This window comes from Crocodylus porosus, unplaced genomic scaffold (assembly GCF_001723895.1).
Source record: "Crocodylus porosus isolate Cpor-Errol unplaced genomic scaffold, CroPor_comp1, whole genome shotgun sequence".
In the NCBI taxonomy this organism is placed as follows: Eukaryota; Metazoa; Chordata; order Crocodylia; family Crocodylidae; genus Crocodylus; species Crocodylus porosus.
The window spans coordinates 138,559,612-138,581,595 of record NW_017728886.1 but is presented as its reverse complement, the minus strand read 5'-3'; positions in this window follow the sequence as shown (position 1 = coordinate 138,581,595).

Genomic DNA, 21,984 nt, shown 5'->3' with positions numbered 1-21,984 from the left:
GTGTCCCTGTATCTGTGCTCTGACTGGTTCTCATGCACTCTCTGTTAACCCTCATGAAATATCTCAGGCAGCTGTAGAATCCATGCAAGTCTTCTCTCTTCAGGCCTCTATTGTTTGGTTGATTCTTCCCTGCTCTTTCTGAATAAAGTTCTCCTGGATCTTACCACTTACATATGTAGTTCATACTGCTGCTGAAGTTAGTGAGTATGTATTTTTAAGTGAGGTTTAAAAGACAGGCCTAAAAGAAACAACTTTCAACAGAAAAACAGTACTTATCCAACAAAAAGGATAAGAGAGATTTAGAAGTGGGCCATATAAAACTCTAAGAATTAAAAAAAAAAAAAAAGAAAGAAAATGTAGAAGTCCTTTACTACCCCTGGCACTATGAAATAACATTGAATAGTTTAAAGATTTGTTTGAAGATCTCTAATTTAAGTCTTGATTCCTTTATCTAGCAAAGATATGGAAGAAAGAGTGTTCTTCTTTTCACAAATTCACAAATTGGTCTGTCAAATTCATTAGTTTTACTCCTGATTGCCACTGACTTAACAGCAGGCTCCTATTAAAAATGTAGAGGTGGTTAGCTGTGTTAGTCTGAAGCCAGGCAAGAAGTCAGTCAATAAATGTCTCTCTATTCCAAATCTTTTCTTTTTGCAAGTCCATTCATAGCATCTGATGAACTAGGCTATTGGATACACAAAAAATCATACTTTTCTGAACTATAAGGTCTCACACTGCCTTACCTTCTGCCTATCAACAAACTCACAATTAAGGACAGTTTCTACAGATACTTATGCCTGTGAACAACTCTTTCAGTCAGTTGAGTTGTCCAGAAAAATAAGATTTTCTGAAGCAATAAAGGTTTTCCAGGTCGAGGTTTAGTTGGAGCAATCCTTCTTCATTTAAATCTTTTATCCCACCTAACATGATTCATTTTGTGAAAAGACTTTGCAAAATAGAAAAAGGAAGCAGTAGGATCAGTTCCAGGCCTCTGTTAACCTCCTTCATTCTCCACTCCTCTTGAGCAACTGTCTAGGCACCAGCATTCATAGATATTGACAGCACTGGCAATTCCAGTTATGTAGCACTTCAGCTTATATGACACCCATTCTTTCTTCAGCAAAAACACCTAGCAGTTAAAAGGACTGGAAAACTGTTCAGCTTGTATCATGTTCCAGCACTGTTAGCTTAGAGTATAAGCTTAGCTTTGTAATTTAAGTCTTGTGTAAAAACCTGGCTGGCTAGGCTGCAAAGTTACTAATAAGTCTTAGACCTCAGGACTCACTGCTTTGTCAAGAGAAAAAAAAATGAAAATAAGAAATAGTCCAGACAATGACAAAGAGTCTAGGAGAAACGCACACACACATGCTTGCAAGAAAGAGCAGACATGAAGAGAAAAAGGAGGCCCAGTGAAATATCTAGGGACAGTTTATACAATTAAATATAATTATTTAATTATTTATAAATCCTATGGCCAAGTACAGATAGTCAAAAAGCTTGAGGTGGAATCAGTTCAATCTTCACAGTTAGTCTAAGCTCTGTGAACAACAGGCAAGTGAACAGACAATCACTTTTGATTTTGGAAATGCAGCTATGTGCCTGCAGTGGCCCAGGCCAGAAGCCAGGGAGTGCTAGAGCATACCTCCCTGCTCACCTGGAGCAAGCCTAGCCTGCCCACCCTGTCGGAAGGTGTGGGATTTGTAGATGAACTGCAAAGTAGCCTGGGATGCTTGGTGATTTATGAGTTGACTTGAATCTGGAGGGGACCTGGGACAGAAGTTCACTATGTTGATTTTACTTAAATCATAGATTCATCAATTGTAAGGCCAGAAGGGACCTCGGAAGGTCATCAGGTCCAGCCCACTGCATGAGGCAGGAAAGATAACTGGGGTCAGGCGACCTCAGAAAGTTTACCATCCAGTCTCCTCTTGAAGATCTCCAGGGTAGGTGATTGCACCACTGCTGGAGGGAGCTTATTCCACAGTCTGCATACCCTGACTGTGAAGAATGTTTTCCTAATGTTGAGTCTGAAATGATCTTCTAGGAGTTTGTGGCCATTACTCCTAGTTTTCACCAAGGGTGCCCTGGTGAACAGTTGTTCACTAAGCCCTTGATGTACTTCCCTAATATAGTGGTAAGCTGCTACCTCTCAACCTTCTCTTTTCAGGCTGAAAAATTCCAGGTCCCTCAGTTTTCCCTTGTATGGTGATCATACAAGTATCCCTTCTCTGGACTTTCTCAAGTTTTCCATGTACTTGTTAAAATGCAGCACCCAGAATTGGAAACAGTACTTCAGTTAAGTCTGATACTACATCCACCCAAGTTTATTTTAAACTGTTTTGGTCATTTTGAAAATGGTTTACGTATGCTGCACTTCTGATTTATTACAGATTTGAACTGGTTTCTAATCACTTATACCAGTTTGTGTGTAATTTCTGTCCCTAGCTCATGTGTATTACATTCTTCTGGCACAATGAAGTAACCTTTAGGCACTCAGATACCACACCACAGATGTCACTCAAAAAAGTCTCATTGGATTCAGTGACCCAGGATAACACCAAGAATGAACTGAAACCCATGTTTTAGTTGTCACTTAGATTTTTTTGGTGCTTCCACACATGCAGACACACATACATACAGCAGCCCAAATAGGAAGGCATAAATTTGAACCAGGGATTTTTGCCTCAGTGCACCTGCCTGGACAAGCAGTTTGGTGTGGGGAAAGTTGTGCCACTTGGGGCAAAATAACCTTGCCCAACTCCTCCCAGATCGGCACCCAGGGGGAGCTAGAGCCTGGAGCCAGCACTTGTGCCAGCAGTATAAAAAGCTGCCCTGGGAAGTAGCTCAGGGTTACTTGCCTTTGGGAGCTTCTGAGGGAGAAGGAGCCTCTGGAAGGAAGTTGGCTATGCCCCTTCCTGTCCCAGGCTGCTGCTGCTGCTGGTTGCTGCAAGCTTGGTCTCAGGAGCATCTGGGGAGAAGAAGGCCAGGCTCTTTCCTGCCTATGGCTACTGCTAGCTGATAGCTTAGTCTCAGAGCTTTTGGGAGTAAGTTGACTACACCCCTTCCTGCCTTGGGCAGTGATGGTGGCGGCTGCTGCTGCCCTCTTGCCATGGGGGTGGGGGGGTCCTCTGCTGCATATTGCTGCACCACACCTCAGCTTCTGCACCCCTGTTTCCAGCCTGGTACATCAAGCTGTGGTTGGAGGACAGCCTGGGGAGGGAGCCTGCACTGCCTGTTGGCCCCTCCTCTACCCTTATTGCCAAAGCCTAAAGATGCCTTGCCTGTTCCAGCTGCCTTGGAAGGCCAACCCCAACCTTCACCTCCACTCTCACCAGAAGCATACCCTGAGTGGCTGAACTGGACACTGCTGCTGTTGCTGCCATCTGCTTCATTGCTGCCCCCTCTCAGAGAGGGAGATTCCCTGCTGCACCACCTTGCAACACTCAACACCACACCTGCACTGGACTACTCCCTAACTGACTGATTGCTCCTGCCCTCCCCCACAGCTGCCTCACTGCATCTAATCCTGCTTTGTTTCCCTGCCTGCCTGAGTGACTAGTTGGAGGCCTGAGGGGCTTCTGAACTGTTCTCCAACAAACAAAGCCCCTCTACCACTCCAGCCATCTTTTACACCTGTCTCAGCAGCCTTCCCTGTGTGTTTAGACCTTGTGTGATAAGTCCTGTAGTCCCCTCCCCCGACCTGGTGGTTGTTGCATGGCTGAGTAAGCCAGTTCGAGTCTCCCCAGTCCTTGTGTGTGGGTGTATGTGTTTCACCCTCCCCCAGATTTCCCAAGTATAGCCCTCCCAGATTTTTTCCTGGGGGGGATATAGCTCTGTGAGCTTCATCCCCTCCCCCCCCCCCAGATTTCACCCACAACCCCAGCCTGCCCCTACTACATTCACCAGCCCCACTGTATCTTTGGGTTTCTTTTTTGGTTTCCCTTCCCTGATGTAAAGCAATGGTAGGGCAGGAACCTTCTGGTGTGGGAGGAAAGATTCCTCCACAGAACATACAGCCCCCACCAAGGGGGAAGAGCCCAACCAAGCCCCGAAGGGGATGCATGCCCCTGTAGCCCCCACCCCCGGAGGCAAAGTTCAAACAACCTCTTCCAGGGGTAGAGAAGTCTGAAACCTCTGCTGTGGGGGCAGGTGAGACTCCAGCAGGGCCAGGGGGTCTCCCCTGGCCAGGCCCCTCCTGGAGGATTTCCCAAGCCCCCTTTCCCACCATCTGGGGCCAGGGGCAAAGGCAGTAGGAAGGGCTTCACAGCTGGGGGAGGGAAAGGCAAGGACCCTGCCCCCAAGCCTAGAACACCAGCGCATGAGGGGACCAGGTGCACCACACCAACTTAGCTTATCCCTGACCCTAGCTCCGGCCCCACCAATGCAGCCACCCAGTGAGGAAACTGCAGCTATGCACGGGAAGCTGCAGGGTGATCCAAAGCTTCAGGACCTGGACCCTCTATTGCTGGCCCTTCCTGCTCAGGCAGTGGGGCTCCCTTTCTGGCACCCACCTGTAGGCACAGGGTAAAGTGCCGACTGCCCAGGTGGGAGGCCCTGCATTTTGAGACCTGGGTGAAAACCCTGGCTCATGTAGTTGAGGCCCCCAAGATTGTGGTACCCTCCTGCTTTCATGGCAAGGGGGTCTTTTTCCTTGCCTTGGAGGCTGCTGCACAAAAGGCAGTGGAGACAGGGATTGTGGTGAAGGGCAAGTATGTCCCCCCTTGAGCTCCTAGAAGAGCTGGGAATCAGAGTGGTCCTCAGCTCTGTCCCACCTTATATCTCCAATTGGGCACTGCTCTCCCATCTCCAAACCCTGGGGAGAGTTAGCTCCCCAGTGGTGGCCCTCTTGCTGGGGTGCTGAGACCCTAGCCTCCACCATGGGTGCTCTTCCTGTCACCAGGTTATGATCCAGCTGGCAGTGGGTGCTTGGCTAGAGGCTGAGGAGTACCCAGCAATTCCTTACCGGGGGGCCTGGTGAGGATTTTCTATATGCTGGGGGACCTGCCATGCTTCCAGTGCCATGCTCTTGGGTGCTTGCATCATGAGTGCCCCATGCGCCAGGCAGGGAGGACATCCATAAGTCTCACTAGCAAGAGGGCTTCCCCTACCTCCAGCACATCTCCCTCCTCAGCCACCCTGTTACCTCAGACAAAGCTATGAGCCCCACCCCCCATGACCTTAAGGGATCCTGCTCCCCAAAGTTTGGCAGAGTCCTGGGGAGGGCAGCAGCAACCAAGTGGAGAGAGGGAGCATGTCCCTAGTCGTGCCCCTCTTGTAGCTGCTCCCCCCCACAACCCTCAACTTCTACTGGAGCCTGTCCATCTGAGGACTACCACATGGCTGAGTGGGTGCAGGTCTGTGCATGCAGGTCCTTGCCCGGCATGGCAGGCGGTCCTGCAAGTGGTGTGGGGTCACAGGTGACAGCCAAGTGGCCCCAAGCTGCCTGAAAGCAGAAGGTTCCACATGAACTGCACATATTCAGTTCAGGGACCCTTATTTTTTTTTGTTCCCAGTGTGTCTCTTGCAGTGTTCCAAACCAGTCTGAGACAGTGCAAGAAGCATGTGCACACTTGTCTGGACACACCCTTAAAGTCTCAGACATTAGCACCGATTATATTTGGGATGCAATCACATTATCTTCCCACTCTCATGCTATACCTTATGTAATAATCCCCTTTGTATATCAATTGTGATTTGTCTCAATTGCTCTGACACTTTCACATCCCTTCAGCACAATATTGGTAATCAGTAATACAGCAGTTTTGTTAAAACAAAGTATTATCTATTTAGATCAAATCTATTAAAAACATGTATCTTAAAAACAATAAGACCAACCATGTGAAAATCTGGTCTTTAAAAAAAAAAAAGTCTTACCAAGAAATTATGGGGGGGGGATAATTTCTTAGTTTCCTATCGCACAGGTTTTTCCCCCACTCTTTTTCATTCTTTCAGCCTACTCTTCATAATGTCAGCAACTGTATATTTGTAAAAAGGATTTATTTTTGTTGGTTCTTTTTAACTTTTTGGGATTCTTTTGATCTCTAGCCTCCTCATCTTGACAACAGGCTTAAAATCTATTGGAGACTAGAGAGAACATACTTGAAGCCAACAATTTGATCCAGTTGTCCTTCAAGAATATATTGGAGTGGCTTTATGCATTTCTAGTATTTTTTGTCCTGCCAGTACTTCAAATACAGAAGTACTTCAGTAGGCAAAAACAATATTATAGGAAAAAATAAAGGTTTTTCATAAGTCACAGAAATGTAAAAGATAGGAGATAGCAATCGCTATATCATTTCCAAGCCAAGGTCCATGGACCCAATATTCTCTTTCCAACAGTAGGGAGGACCAGAAACTCCAGAGAAAGATTCAAGAATGCCAAAATAGGCACATGTAGGATGTTGTCTTCCTAATGTGCATTTAGATTTCATACTCTAATAGTAAGCAATTGATATATGTCATAAAATGTGATGTTTAATATTCTTTCAAAAAATATTGGTGGCATATATTTTATAACCAGATATTCTCATTACACATCTAAATGCATTTCTCTACTACTTTAAGTTAAGGAAGGTGGTAAACCCCGTCTTATAAATGAGGGGCAGTAGACAACAATCACATTAATGGTAGAAGATTAAAAGGTAAAGGTCACATACTTATGTAACACAGCTCTCCAATTTTCCCAGCTAAGGCATTCCAGTGGAAAGGTTGCTAAATTAGTGAAAGAGTTAAAGAGAAAATAAGTGTTATGACCATCTTGGGAATAGAAAAACACATACAGTGTACAAGGGAAACATTAACTGATTTGCCTAGAATTTCCATTTGAACTTGTAATTTTACTTGGTTTTTGTTATAGTTGTTTTGCCATTTTGGAATTATTATTATTTTGGATGGTTCAGTTACCAGGTGTCATTTAATAGTAAAGAATGTTCTCTCCATGCATTCAATAGCAATAAAGTGGTTAAAGGTAAAACCCCCAAAGTATGCTATGTATAATATACAAAATGGCAACTTTTAATATCGATACTGGCTCCATTATAATGCATTTGTCTAGAAAAAAATGATGACTTTTTGTTCCCTACAGCAATTCTTGAAAACAAATGTGTTTATTTTTCTATCACTGAGCCAATTTACCATGAAAAAATTCACAGTTAGGAAGTTAATTGTTTCTCAGGGATACACAGTGGAGTACAGAGGCACAACTTCTAATCCTCTTGGGGCAGAAACTGTAAATTAGATTTTAACAGGCCAAATGCAGGCAATATAAATTTGTATAACAAGCCTTAGCAATGAGGAAAGAATATCCTGATCATATCTACTGTGGGGAATCTCCATCTGTTAATACTGGAGTAAAATCTTATTTAAAGACTATTAGCAAGCAATCATTATTACAAGACATTATGCAATGTACCTGCAAATTTAGGAATATTTAATAATAAATGGAATAAAATACTCACTTAAGACCTATTGCAATTTGTATTGGCAGAATGAAAGGCTATCATGCCCCCTGTTAATTCTTCTATTGCAGAGAAAGATCTGGGCACAGGCTGGTGGTGCTCTTTCAAACATCATATGAAAGCCACCCATAAGTCACCAAAATGCGGTATCACTCATACATTTGTGGAGATGGTATAAGAAAATAGGAAGGATTACAGAGGAAGAAATAATTAACAATGTATACATTTTAATTATCAACATTGAGTTAATACACAGGGGAGATTGCAATACAAACCCTAGCAGCTTTTCTCAGAATTAATATTCCAGTTCCCCTCCAGGTTTATTTAAATATCTTTGCATAGGATACACTCATTTTACTTTTTTGGATGGATTTCTCCAAAACCGTAAATGCTAGAGTAGTCCTTTATTTAAAAAAATTAAAAAAGAAAGCTGAGATTCTGGAGAACAACCCAATACCTTCAGAAAGGTGCCAGAGCAAGATGCATGTGGGCATACTCACTGTTCCAAGATCTGAGGAGGTAGGAAGCAAGTTCAGGAAGCAAGAAATTGGTGGTTCAAACCTCAGGGAAAGTTCTTGAGACAAATGGCATCTGCACTAAAGCCCAAACACAATGGCATTCAAGGGCCCTTAAACTGTTAGGGACTTCCCAAAATGCCACTTCCAGAAGCCCCTCTCTGTATGAAAACTGATTCTGATTTTCCTAAGTAGTAAGTCCTGCTTTGCACTTCCCTTACTAATGCACCTGTTATCATTTCAGGGTATCCTTAGGTGAAGCTTCTGATTTCAGATTCTCTCCTGGTACACAATGTAGGGATATGACATAGAGAAGGAAGTGTGGTCTGAATGTACTGACACCTGGTTGATCCCTGCTTGGTCTTGTATTGTAAAAATAAGCTGGGAAGTGGCAGCTCCAGGTTAAGGGAAACACAAAGGTGTCACAAGCAGAGATAGGCACGGGGAAGGATATTCTTCAAAAGCTCACACTATTTAAGTAACAGGGACAAAATCTTTCCTGATTGACCTGTGACTTTTCAACCTTTTGAGCTTTGTGCCTAAATGGGGCAATAAGCAAACCTGTAAACAGCTGCAAGAAGTTGCAGAGCATTTAAATAGCTTTAATAGTTTTCCTGAAATGTGTTACTGTTTTATTTTAACATTTGTATCACAAGTAACCAGCATATTTGAGACAAGGTCTGCATCACATGGGAGGACACCAAAGATACTGGATAATATTCAGGCACATCTCCCGATGCTCATTTCTCTGCAGTAGTAAAATCACAAGGCAGAGATCGAAGAGGAGCAATGATGACATCAAGAGTAAAATATCCCAGGGAGAGAATTAATGTCACAATAATTACATGGTTCACAGTGGAGGCTGGGTGGTTATTAGCAGTTCTAGAGAAGCTAATTAAGCAAGTCAAAATTCTGTTTAAACCAGTATAATTGGGGTGGGGGGGAAGGGGAAAGAGAATCGAGTTCCCATGGCTCCTGAAAAACTAGCTAACATTGAAAACTGAGAATTTACAGTTTTCAGGGAAATTTGATAATAATTCTGTACTGACCTGAGCTACATGCAGGGAAGGTTGTAGCCCATGGAAAGAGAATATAGGGAATGGTTGTCCTCCATGTAGAATACTAAATGGAAGGCTGATATAGTATAAATGAGACTTTATTACAACCTCATTAAAGCACCAGGTAGAGATTTATATTTCTTTACAATCACTGACTACTAAAGCACTTTCCCACCTTAGAAAAAGTTACAAAGTAACAGCTTCTTCCCCTGACCTGATCCTCTCAGAAATATCAAAATGAGACCTGGGAAAACAAAACCAAACAAATAAATACAAAACAACAACAAAACAGACCGGGGGGGCGGGGCTTCAAACCTCTACCCATGGCTAAAAAACAAACTCAAGCAAAATCCATTTGAAGGGTCCCAGCTGTTTGGAAGACTATTGCCAGAAACAAGAGAGGCTGAATTCATGAATATGTTTCTGAATGAAAGCATTCAATGCACTTCGTTGTGATTTGTGGAGTGTGACAGAAAGGCAGAATTCTCCTGTCACCCTAGCCCCGCAGCAGGTATTGAAATTCTGTAGGGACATTGCAGTATGCAGTGTACTGCTGTGTGCCAGACAGTGGGGAGAGGGTTTGTGCCTTCTGAAGCTTTCAATTATCCTTCATATGGCCAACTGTAGAAAACACAATTTGGCTTCAACTGTGCCTTTTTCAGGTAAGTGATCTATTTGTACTATACCCAGTGCTTGCTGTTAAATTATACTTAAGCAATTGCATGATTACACAGTGTTCTGAATTCCAGAATATTATGAAGTGCACTTTGTAGGATGTAATATACTGGAAAAGGGAGGAGTTTTCTGCAGACTGCTTTATAGCCAGAGCCCTGTATTTTCTTCAGTTCCACAACCATAGAGGTATTCAATGCCTCATAATAATTTGTATTTGGAATCTAAGCTTTTATTGTGCAGTTCAAATGCAAAAAGTTCCTTTTAAACCAGAACTGTCAATTTCAGTCTTTTATTGTAGTTCAAAATTTCCCAGATCACAATTTTTTCATAGTCAAACCCAAAACACTCAGTAGTTTGATCAAGAACCCTCCTGGGCTAAGAAGATTCTGAAGTATATGTGTTTCAGCATTCTGCCAGCATAGCTAGGGACAGAAGTTACACATAAACCAGTTTGAGTGATCTGTACCTGGCTTAAACCTATAACAGAACAGAATTTACATGCACATTAACCACTTTCAAGATGGCCTGCATGGATATAGTATCAAACTTAACTGATTTAGGTCAAACCAGTTTATGGAACTTCTGTTCCAGATCCCTTTCCCAATTCAGGTTGACCCATAGTCCCCCAGCAAACCCAAAAATGTTTTACAGCCCTGAACTGTGCTGTATGCTCCAGGTGAGCAAGGCTGGACCTTCCTCCAGTTACCACAGAACTAAGGCAAGGCCTCTGCTCCCTGCCAACAGTATGGGGGGCAAGGGAATGGATCCCCAGACTTCTCTACCCCCCCCCCACATCTGTATAGGATGAGGGGAAGGAAAGCCCCATCAGTGAGGGCTTTTCACCCCTGCAACAGCCCTCCCCAGCCCTCCCCATTTCCTGTGAGAGGCAGGGGAAGGGGTGGGGAAGGGAAAGCACCAGCCTGGAAGAGGCCCTCCTAGCTTGGGTCTGCCTGGCATGGGGTGGTAAAAGCTCCCACCAGGGAGGGTGTAGGGATGAGTCAGTCCCAGCCTGGCTTACCAGGCTATGGGTGACCCTAAGCTATGTGGTTTTGAAAAGCTTGTGGGGCTTTAACCTCTCTGTGCTGGGCAGACCCCAGCTATGGAGACCAGGGCAGCTTAATGTGTTCCTTACCCACCACCCCAACCTCTCACAGGCAAGGGAGCTAAGGAGGGAGTGGAGCTGAGCCCATGCCAGCCTGGTGAACCAGGCTATGGGAGTGAAAAGCCTCTGGAATGCCCCCCTTCCCCCCACATCAGGCAGACCCCAGCTGTGGGGGCCAGTGCCTGGCTGGGCTGCTGTATTCTTCCCCCCTGCCACATTTCTCACAGGTGGGGGCTGGAGAAGAGACAGGGCTGAGTTTATCCCAGCCTGGTAAGCTTGGCTGTGGGGGAGTGAAAAACCACCAGTGGGGGCTTTCTCCCTTCCCCCCACCACTTTGTGAGGCAAACCCTGACTGCTGGGAGGTCTGGTGCCAGGCTGGGATGGTGCATTCCCCCCACCCTACCTCCCTTCCTGGGAGTGGGGAGGTGGTGGGAGTGAGCTGAGCTGCAGGGGAAAGAAAAGCCCCTAGCGGGGGCTTCCCCCCCACTTGTGGTGGGCAGACCACAACTAGGGTGGGAGCAATGCCCAGCTGACCTGGTTCATTTTCTCTCTGCCTCTGACAGGTGGGAGCTGGGGAGGGGACAAAACTGAGCTCATCCCAGCCTGGCACGCTGGGCTGAAGGGGAACATAAAACCCCTGTGGGATCTTTCGCTCTCACTTGGTAGATCCTGGCCAGGGGCAGAGGGGGACAGTGCTGCGCTGAGTGTGTGGGTTCCCTCCACCCCTTCTCAAAGGCATGGGGCTGGGGAGCGGGGAGACTGAGCCAATCAGACCCCAGCTAGCTAGCCTGCAGGGGTTTAGGGGCTTTTCCCAAGCCAGGTAGTCCCCACCTGGGGGGTGGGCGGGGGCTGAGTAGTGTGTTCCCTCTCCCCATTCCTGCCTCAGAGGCAGGAGCTGGGGAGAGATTTTCAGGCATGGGCTGAGTTAGCAGTCTTAGGCAGCTGGCCATGTGGGGTGGTGCGTGTGAGCATCCCCAAGTTCCTGGTGTGGGCCAGTGCACACTGAATGTCAGTTCAGTTTATTATTTATTCAAACTATGCAGCTTAGAAAAACCTGTGATGATTGAATCAATTCTGGCTTGGGTTTCTGAACCTCTGTACTTAACCCATGTGTCTGAAACTATACCCACAGGTCTGTATTCAACACAAGATACATACCCTATCTTTAAATACACACGCAGTTAAGGTGCCCAAAATGGTACAAAACCAGACCACTCTGAGAATTAAATAACTGGTTAAAATGAGTGTAAATTTTGTCAATGTCTGGCATGAGAGTAATACTGTACATCAGACAAGGGAGATGGGAACTGATGTGTATAGAATTAAAAGAAGGGATGTGTGAAGAAAGGATGAATTAATAGATGCCTGAAGTCATGAAGTGGGGATTGATTAATGGATGGCTGGTAAATATGTATATGCACTTCATATGGCACAGTGACATGAGACTATGTGGCAGGCATCTGTGTGCTGCACAAAAATGGAATGCAAGTATGAAAAAATGTATCGGTTTTCTAATTAACAGCCAAGCTAACACACATTTCACCAACCTTTCTACTACAGACACACACAGTATAAATATAAGGTGAGAATAAAAGACTCAAAAGAGAAAGTCAAAGGGCAAATCAATCCATTGGAAAATAAAGTGGAACTTGATACAAGACAAAAACCAGAAACTGGATTATGCCCTTAAGTTTAAAATAACAAAAGAGGACACACATACAAGCAGGCAAAGAGTCAAATAAAACAAACTGTATAAACAAGTTGGATAATCTGCATTTAGTGGGCTTGTTTTACAGGTATAAAAAACTGTTGTATATCTTATGCCCTGTTCCCTATGACAAATATATTTATATTCCTGGTCCTTTGCCATATTTCCTACCATTTGCCTCTCTTACAATGTAGTCTGGAGTGCTTACTGCAGGTGAGAAGTTTTGGAGTACAGACTCTTTTTTCAATAAAAGGACAGAAACAAGAAGGTCCTTTTGGGCACACAGAATTTACTGTAAACTCAATCTCAAGTGGACTGCTCCAAGTGGAATGATTCCTTAACCGGAAGCAGTGTAGCCACATCGGTGAAGCAGCACAGGATGGCTAATTAGTGTGGAACAAGCTAATGTCACTGTCACTGTTATTCAGTAGGGTCAACCTACAGTCCAGAATGGACATGATGTCATGGCTATTGTAATCAGCAGGCCATCCAATACAGTGAGTGTTCTTGAGAACACTGCTCTCAAGCAACATAATTTATTGTGATTTGTAGGGTGACATGACCAAACTTGCAGCTGTGGTCCAGAGGTTATTTAAGGACAGGTGAAACACATAAGATTTTGGAAGCCTACTACTATTGCTGCTCCTCCAGATGTACCCTGGGAGGAAAACAAAAGACTTGAATGGCCTTGGGGCTCTGTTCATGAGCTGCTTCTGCATAAATTGCTACAGCATAAGTGACACCACAGAGAAAGTGAAAAGGAACAGAAGAGATGATGCCCTTGCTAATTGAACATCTGACATCTTCTCATTGATCTGAGCACCAATTTAACTCTGAGTTTTCAACAGAGTGCCAGAAAGAAGAAAGCCTTGAATCCATTCTACCCTCCTGCATCTATACAAAAGACAAAAGAAAATCTGGTCCTTAGTCACTAGACTCTTTCCACAAGCTGATACAGGCTGTTCTATTATTTGCAGAAAGATTCCCAGAACTAAGAACTACCAAAAAAGAATGCACACACTCAAAGAAAAATACAGTGATCCTTAAGCAAATAACATTACTGAAAAGCACAGAGCTGAGGAGCCAAGAAGACAAATACAGACAAAAGAATGCAGTCATCACAATGAATAGAGACAGACATGGCTCAAACTATTTAGCAATGTTGAACATATTCTACTGAAACATTCGCAAAGAGGGGCGAATGAAAAATGAAGTACAAAAATGAAAAAAAAAACAAAGTACAGAAAGTAATGTTGAAGAAGCAGAAGAGCTGTATGTGATTATGTAGACAACTGGAAATATCTGCTGAAAGGGAAACAAGTGGCAATGATATTCAAAAATTTCAAGGCTTGTCTATGACCTATTAGCAATTTCAACTAATTTGTATTTTTAAGATTTAAAAAGATTATGACAGCTGGACCTTATGAGGCAAGAAATCCAGCATAATATATCTCTGTAGGCAGCACTGTCATGCTTGAAGAATGCCACTTTCAAGTGTAATGTCTGTGAGAAAAAAGCTCTTGAGACATTCAGAGTAGAAAGAAAAGCTTAAGGAATGAGTAAGTATTTTGTCAGGTTTTATTCACATACATTCCATTAGTATTAATGAACATTGTGGAGATAGAAGCTGCTTGAGGGGATGGATAAACTCAGAGAACTGGTAGGTGAGATCCCATGGGTAGCAAGTCGGAGGAAAAAGTGAGTTTAGGGTAGTTGGCAGGTTCTTAAGAAAACAACAGAAAGGGCAAAATTGTGAAGTATCCTACTTCAAAAGAAAGATAGGAAGCATAGTTAGAGACTAACCTGGCTAAATGGTGAGCTCTTCAATGTCTAGAAACTGAAGAAAAAAATCATACCAGAAGTAAAAACTAGGTCAAATCATAAAGGATGAATATAAAAGAATAGTATGAGCATATAGGGACAGAAAGAGGAAAGCCAACATATAAAAGGAGATGCAACTTATAAGAGGCATATAGGTAAGCAAGAACAAAAATCTCTAAATATATTAGTATTAAGAAAATATCAAGCAAAGGGTTAGTCCGCTACTCAGTAAAAAAGGAAAATCTAGGAACAGAAGGCATTAAGATGGCTCAGTTGTTTAATGTTTGTTTGTTTGTTTGTTCAGTCTTCACTAAAAAGATTAATAGTGATCTTAAGGTTTAACAGTATTAGCATCAGGAACAAGAGGATAAAAACTCAGGCTAAAAAGGGAAGGACCAAGTTACAGCCTCTTTTGATAAACTCGGGTATTTTCAAATTAACTGGACCTAATGAAATTTACCCTAGAATACTTAAGGAATTGGCTGCAGCTATCTCAGATCCATTAGTGATTGTTTTTAGAGAACTCAGAGCCAATGGAGAAGTTCCAGAAGACTGGAAAAAGGCAAACACAATGGTTATCTTTAAAATAAATAAAGGAAGGAAGGAAATAAAGAAAGACATGGGGAATTACAGATGAGTAAGCCCAACTTCAGTGTTTGGAAAGATACAGGATCAAATAATCAAACCATCTATTTGTAAGCATCTAGATGATAAGAAAATAGGTTGTTTTTACATAACAGACTCAACTTCTGTCTATGAAAGGGTAATGATCCTTGTTCAGTAGATGTAGTATAATTTTACTTTGGTAAGATTTTTGGCACTGTCTCGGATAACCTTTTCATAAGTAAGCTGGGAAAATATGGTCTAACTGGAACTACTGTACAAAGGTGCTCAGAAAACTGCACTCAGAGGGTAGTTGTCAAATGATTCACTGTCACATTAGATGGATGCATTATATGGGGCCCCACAAGGGTATATCTGCATCCAGGATTTTTCAATATTTTCATTAATGACTTCAATGCTGGAATAGAGAAAACCCTAAATTTGCAGATATCAGACTGAGATGGGTTACCAGCACTTTGCAAGACAGGATTAAAACACAAAATGGTCTTAACATTGTGGAGAAATAATCTGAAATAGGACAAAATTCAATAAATATAGGTAGGACCTACACACACATGTACACATATGAATGGAGCCCTGGGGCCAGGGCAGGTCACAGGACAGAGCCATGGGCAGCTCGTCTAGAGGAATAGGGGGGCTCCCACCACAGCACACACCTCAGGGGAGGCATGGGGGGCATGTACTCCCAGATTTGGGCATGGAGTGGAGGTGGGGTGACACTGAGAGCTGGGGCTCTGTGCCCCATTGCTACTGTCCCAGGAGCCTTCCACCACTGGACAGGTAGGGGATGCGGTGCAGCCAGCTCACAGCTCCTGAGGCAGAGGCAACTACCTCCACCCCATGCACAAATCCGTGCCCCCCCATGCCTGCCTTGGGGTATGTGCAGCAATATCTAGGTTTTTTCATCCAGTGGGAGCCCCCACCCCCCTGTGCCCCTGGATGAGCCAGCCACAGGCTCTTTCACCCCAGCCTCTGCCCACTCCCTCTCCTTTTGGGGGCTTCAATCTGCACCACTGCCCCTTCCCTTCCCCACACTCCTTTCCCATCCAGACTTCCCTGCTGGGTGGTGAGAGAGAGAGAGAGAGAGTGTGTGTGTGTGTGTGTGTATGTGTGCGCGCGCGTGCATGCACGTGTGTATCTGTCCCTCACGCCCAAGCCACAGCCCCCGCACCCCCAGCCCAGCTGCTGCCCCTCACTCCTGACCTACCACTCCTGACCTTATACCACATCCTGTCAGGGTATGCAGAAACCCCCTTCCTCAGTCTCTAAACCCAAATACACACCCACAACTTCACAAATTCCACCCCCCCACACACACCCATTCCCACCCCCCAAGCATTCAAAGTTCCTGAATAATTTTGTATTACTTTAAGTTCTTCTGTGCACAATTTTGAGTTTCTAGCTGTGCAATTAAAATTGCAATTAATTGTGACTATTTAAAAAAAAAATCACTCAACTAATTCCAATCAATTTTTTAATAATTTGACAGCCCTAATATATATATAGATAAACAACTAATTCTGAAAGGTTCTTAATATTAAACCAAAAAGACTAAGAATGTCAAAAAAGACCAAATGAATTAATAAGGTGAAGTGAATTACTTTTCAATCTTTTTTTAAAGAGGACAAATCATTAGGAGCAAAACAATCTGAGATGTGTCCATTCTTCATTCTGTCAAGGAAATAGTGCTTTCTGCTTATTATCAATGGGAAAGAATATAGAGTGTATTGCCAAACCCAGTTGTCCTCTAATGGATATCACTTAATGCATTTTGCCACTATATTCTCCATTATAAATATATTTCCTTCCTTTCTTACTTGTGTTGCTTAATTAGGAACTTAACAGACAACTTGATACTACATTATGATTTCTGAGAAGCTTCTAAGCTTTTTTAAGGATCAGAAAGATGAGATCAAATAATGCTGAGGCATGTAACAATGCTGAAGCTGAAGATTATAGAGCCCAAAAGGAGCAAAATGGAGACCTAGGTCTACATTTTTAAGAGAGCTTAAAGCAGCTTATTTTCTAGCACTCATCTTTGCTAAACAGGCAGCTCTAGTCATCCTGAAAGTATGACCCAGTTGCAAAGAAGATAGGCTTTTGAATTAAAATATGTCTAAATACAAACAAATGTTGGGTATATTGAATAACTGGGAAAGCATATGTTCTAATATATTAAGCACCTCTATATTTCAAAGAATTCATTATTTCTATATTCCTATCGAAATGTACTAATTCTAAATCCTCAAGTTGTAAACATGGACTGTCAACTGCAGCATCCATGAAGTGTTTATAAGACTTCATAGTTTTTCATAAGCGAATCTATTTTCCCATATATAGTTTATCTATCAAAGCAGCAGGGAAGATTTGAAAGAATCTTTTCCATATTCAGAGCCTGGAGAAATAGCAATAACCAATCAGATTTAGTCTACACTCTTCCAGTTTTTAACAATGGCCACAGTTAAGGGATCAGTGAATAGTTTCCATTTAGCATATCTATGCTGTGTCATTTCATAAGCTCTACCTCAAAATGAATAAGTTATGAGATTGCCCAGAATGAATTTCATGACTGATGTTGACTAAAATTTTATTAGACTTCTAAAATAGTTTAAAAACATACAATTGGAATTCACTTTTGCACCCTGTAAAGTGATGGCTGGATCTGTAATCCTATATAAGTAAACATCTTGCACGAACAGGAGTTAGACTACTCTATAAAACCATTATACAACAGCTTATGGCAGATGCAGTTTGGTAATTTACAGTCTTTTATAATCAGAGAAACTACATACAGGGAGGTCCTGAAAGATTGCTAGCAATAGTTTAGGCAGAAAGTATAAGCTGAATTTTAATGTTGTTATTCATTATCAGTAAAGGCTAACCCCATGAGTAGGTGAAGTCTGGCATTATGAAGCACTGTAGATTTTATTTGTATCACAATAGCATGACTTGTCTAAAGAGATAATCTTGTAATCTCTGAAGTCAGTAACAAAAGATTGTTGGTTTCAGTAAGTGCTGATTGTCCTCCCTGAGCAAAAGATAGTGACATTTTATTGTACCTTTTCTGACCTTTCTGTACAACAGTATGTCATGATTTTAAAAAATAAATAAAAAAGCATTAATTTTACAGGAAAATCAAAACCACTCTGCATTGCAACATACTTGAAGTCAGACTATGCCTTGCACATATAAAGCTCCCTGGTCACAAAGCCTGTCTTTCTCACACACCAGTGATGCCTGGGCCACACATCTGATTTCACAGCTACACATAAAGACCAACTGGAAATATTTGTCTGATATTTTGCTCAAATATCAGATTCTTCCCCATTCTCCTACTTTAGGGGATTAATAATCACTCCCTTCTCCATGGTTTTTACAAAAATGCTTTATTAAGTATTAAACCTTACATGACAGCCATACATTGCTAGAAGAGAACCTGGGAGCTCCAAGAACAAGTTGGCAATATGCCTCCAAGTGAACATACTTTTAAGGAATCTAAATTCCTCCTTTAACTCAGTGTACCTGCCTGCCTAATAGTCCCCGGGTTTCTTCCCCACTCTGATATGCTTTTGCCTGAAAAAAGCATGGCATGATGTGCTTTGGCCTATCTGCTCCAGAAATAAAGCAGAACATACATCCCTAGAATTTAGGGATGTAACTTTAAGGGTGAGACTGGTTTTGGAGTGTTAGGACCTGGCAGAAGAGAAAAGGCACATGGAAGGACAATTTCTGCTTCCTCCTATCACTCTACTCTCATGTGGGTGACAGGAAGCATCTGACCCTAAGGCTCCTGACAGAAGTTAAAAGCACCATAAGAGCATTTGTAGACAGTACTTTAAAGTGGGTTTAAAGTGGGTTAAATGACTTTTGCATTGCTTTAGTGGCACTGCTGTTTGCACATTCGGCATCGTATTGCACGTTAATTCCAGCCGCTGTAGCCATTTCCTACCCTACAGCCATGGAGGGAAGCACTGGGCCCCGTGTGGTTCAGGGGCTGTGCAGGCAGATTTTGCAGGGAAGGCAGGCTCCCCAGAAGGAAAAAAAGAAAAAGTGCTGAGCCGCTTCTTTCCCCACCCCAGAGCCCTGCCTGAGCTGGGGCTCTCTGCAGTTGGGCTGCCCCCTGCGCAAGCTGGGTGCCTGTAGGTGGGTGCTGCCTGGCAGGGGTGCTGCTGCCATGGAGGGAAGCACTAGCTTCCACCACCACCACCACCCTGCAGCTTAGGGACTGCTCTGCCTGCCAGCAGCTCCCTTTCCTCTCTCTGCTGCTGGAGAGGCAGGTAAGGATCAGCTGTACATGGCACAGGGGTTTACTTTACCCTAAATTTGACCCCAGCATTCTTGCCTGCCTGTGGCAGGGGGTTGGACTTGATGATCTGCTCAGGTCCCCTTCGACCCTACCAACTATGAAACTATGAAACTGAAGCGAGGTTTTTAAAAAAACACCACTCCAGTTTAGGGAGAATTAAACCCTCGTGTCGTGTAGAAATGCCCTAAGATCTGATGCAGGAGGAAATACACTGCATGACAGGAGGAACAGTTGCGTGACCCAGCATCAGATCCTATTGCATCATATTGTGGGTGCAGGCAGAGTCCAATCCCTAGCTCACTCTGCACTGGCAAGCAACCATCTTATCTCCTTCAGCTCCTGAAGTTGGGAGCTCTGATCAGCTGACTACCGCTCCCAGTCACAGGAACACATATTGGTGCTCCTCTGGCTAGGAGCTACAATCAGCTGAAGGAGAGTCATGAAAAGCTCCTATATGTTCCAGAGACTGTAAATAAAAGCATTTTTAAACTTGTATTAATTTCACTTGGATTGTCCAAATCATAAAATTCAGTCTTAAGTATTTTAAATAGCAGCATAGGAATTTCCACTCAGTAGGACAAAATATGTATGCTCTTAACTAGAGAGCATCATCCAAATTAACACATAAGTAATTTGTATAAAATACAAATAATTATATCCCTTAAGTTTTCTCCTATCTGCAAAATATTGTTGTCTTTTCTTCCCCACTTAATATAATATTTCTTATTTGTAGAAAGACAGAGTTTTAACTTTGGTTTGAATCCAGCACTGGTCAGTATACATGAAAACGTATTACCAAATGTGATGACCCTTTTAGTAGTGACACATATTAACAGAGTTGATGATTATAACTACTTCCAAGTGGACAGGTGTCCATATAGATCACACAAGCCATCAGCACAAAGTTCTTGCTGCAGTCTCAGAGACAACGTGATTCACTAGGATATGGAGAATGAAAACTTATTTTACATTCTGAAAGTCATCTTCCCAGGTTAGGGCATAGAAATATTAGCAAGTTAGTGAAATTAAAGCTTGTATGCATACTGAGCATAAAAAGATCTTTAATTCCAAGATCTGTAAATCCAGGAATAATCCTGAACTTTAATTATATGAAATTAAATTAAATTAAAACTAAAACTATAAAAAACAAAAATGTCTTCTCTTCAGGTTGTTATTTTTCAATGTGTATTTTCACTAATAGGTTAAACCCAGCAAATTAACAGGATTATTTATTCTCTGATTGGGGTCACTTCAGTAGACATATCTTTTCTCTTCTTGTCATTCTTTCCCTGACTTTGACAAATACAGTCTCTACTTACATTTATTCAAAATCCTGATACAAAGATCATCATCCTAGACTGCAGTTTTGGTTATGGACCTTTCTCTCTCTGCATCATTTTACTAGTTCCCGCTTTTCTACCTCATTACATTTAAGGTAATACTGTTTATTTTCAAGATCTCTCATGATTTTTCTCCCCCAGTGTTTCATCTCTCATTTCAATGACAAAATGCTGAGATCTGGTTTTTCACAAACAATTAGCTCATGCTGCCAGTTTCCATCACGTGGTAATTTTCAAATACCACCTTTGCACATTTTGACAGGCTGCTTCTGGAAGGACCTTCTTAAATTAACTTTTTATGCTCTCTTAAAACCCACCTTAAAACTCCTGTTTCACAAGATGCTTATGAACACACACACACATTCTCCACAAAAGTTAGACTGCTGGTGTGTTGAAACTACTGTTTGGCATTCTGATCACTGTTGTTTTGTTTCCTTGTACTTCCCCATCTGTCTCCCTATCTATCTCTTGGATTTTGCGTAAATTTAGCTTGCAAGCTCTTTGGGGAAGTGGAGTCCTTCCAAGAATCATTCTGTCCATTACTTCTCTCTTCTTTTGTCACAGTCTTTAATGATGGACATTATAGAAAAGGAATGGAATAGAGAGTGGGAAGTCTAAACCTGCTGGAAGGTTTCTTGTGTTTTTTGCCCTGTAGTACCCAGTGAGTTCTGAACAGAATGCAGGGGAAAGGCAGGTAAGGGGCAGGCTTGACTTTGGGCCCTGAAGCTCAACACAGCTTTCAGGAAAAGCTGGATTTCTGTTGATAGTTGGTCACTTTGTGCTTGAGGGCAGCCCCAGAGCAGTGTGTACCCTTTAATTAGGTGCTTCCTGAGACTCCAAAGGAAGAAAAGAGCTAAAGCAGCGGTTCCCAATCTGTGGTATGCATACCACCAGTGGTATGCAGACAACCTGTCAGTGGTACACATTAATAGATTTATTATAATTACTTTATATGACAAAAATGTTATGGTGGTATTTAAGATTGAACTGAAAAGTCTGTTGGGGGTACTTAAGGTTGTATCATTTTAAATTGGTAGTGTCAGAATTGGGAGCCACTGGTCTAAAGAGCAGTTTACCTTGAAACCGAAAGTGCCTACCATTAGACTTCAGTGAGAATAGACATTTAACCCACTTTTGAGACCTTTATAAGTCCCACAGGATAGGTATTTGTATCTTTAAGCACATATATTATAATAAAATTGGGCTCTATAGGAACAGAGTGATTTTTGCTAAGAGAAAGTAGATGCAACCTTAGCATATATTCATATGAGAAGCATCTGCTCATCTAAATGTCATATTTTTATGTGTGATCCATGAAAAGCTAGATACATTCTCTCTCTCTCTCTCTCTCTCTCTCTCTCTCTCTCTCTCTCTCTCT